At 51.1% G+C, this 1,184-nt stretch overlaps 1 protein-coding gene across 2 annotated transcripts in view; it reads right to left on the bottom strand.

Annotated features, from left to right (window-relative positions):
• Utp4 (UTP4 small subunit processome component) overlaps positions 1 to 1,184 on the bottom strand; it is a 29,954-nt gene that overhangs the window by 23,077 nt on the left and 5,693 nt on the right. The window lies entirely within an intron of this gene.

Below are 1,184 nucleotides of genomic sequence, written 5' to 3'. Positions count from 1 at the left end.
GTACACTGTAACTGTCTTCAGACACTCCAGAAGAGGGCGCCAGATCTCGTTGTGGATGGTTGTGAGCCACCATGTGGTTGCTGGGATTTGAACTCTGGATCTTCGGAAGAGCAGTCGGGTGCTCTTACCCACTGAGCCATCTCACCAGCCCCACTGTTGGGTTTTTTTTGTTGTTTGTTTTTCAAGTCAGGGTTTCTCTGTGTAGCCCTGGCTGGCCTCAAACTCAGAAATCTGCCTGCCTCTGCCTCCTGAGTGCTGGGATTAAAGGCGTGTACCACCTCACCCAGCTGTTGGTTTTCGTAAATCAAGTTCTACCAGCACACAGTCTATTTCCAGACTGTCTTTGGCTGTTTCCCTGCTACACCCAGAGTTAGCAGAGGCTGTAGTGCTCCAAAGCCTCAGTACTGTTGTGCTCAGTATTTCACAAAGTGCTTGTGAACCCCTGCTCTGCACCCGAGCACTGGGACGTGCTGGAGCCTCAACCCCAGCAGCTGCTCACGACACTCCCCACGGCATTTAGATTGGCTAGTAGGGTTAAGAAACACACTCCCCTTTTCTTCTGCCAGCCAGGGCTACACGGTGTGCCAGGAGAGTGCAGGCTCCAGTGTGAGAACCCCTGTCATAAAAAGCAGGAGAAAGGGGGAACAAAGGCGTGGCAGCTTTGCTGTGATACAAATCTCTAATCTCAGCATTCAGGAGGCCGGAGGACGGGAGTTTAAGGTCGCCTAGTCCTACAGAGGAATCAGCCTCAAAAAGCACATCAGTTAATAGGGTAGTTAAGACCCTAGGCACAGCTGTTTACATTTCACAATGCAGGAGTTTCTGTAGGAGCACACTGCTGATTCTATGTTAACTTGACAAAGCCAGAATCATTTTGGATACCCTCAATTGAGAAAATGTCCCAACTAGACTGGCCTGTGGGTGAACTTGAGGTACACTTTCTTGATTGTTAATTAACGTGGGAGGGGCCCAGCCCAGGGTTGGTGGTGGCACCCCAGAACTGGTGCTCCTGGGTGCTATAAGAAAGCAGCCTAAGCCGGGCGTGGTGGTGCACGCCTTTAATCCCAGCACTTGGGAGGCAGAGGCAGACAGATTTCTGAGTTCGAGGCCAGCCTGGTCTACAAAGTGAGTTCCAGGACAGCCAGGGCTATACAGAGAAACCCTGTCTCGAAAAACAAACAAAC

The sequence above is a fragment of the Mus caroli genome, chromosome 8, assembly GCF_900094665.2.
Source record: "Mus caroli chromosome 8, CAROLI_EIJ_v1.1, whole genome shotgun sequence".
NCBI lineage: Eukaryota > Metazoa > Chordata > Mammalia > Rodentia > Muridae > Mus > Mus caroli.
Note: the sequence above shows the minus strand (reverse complement) of the source record. Positions and strands in the feature narration are given on the sequence as shown.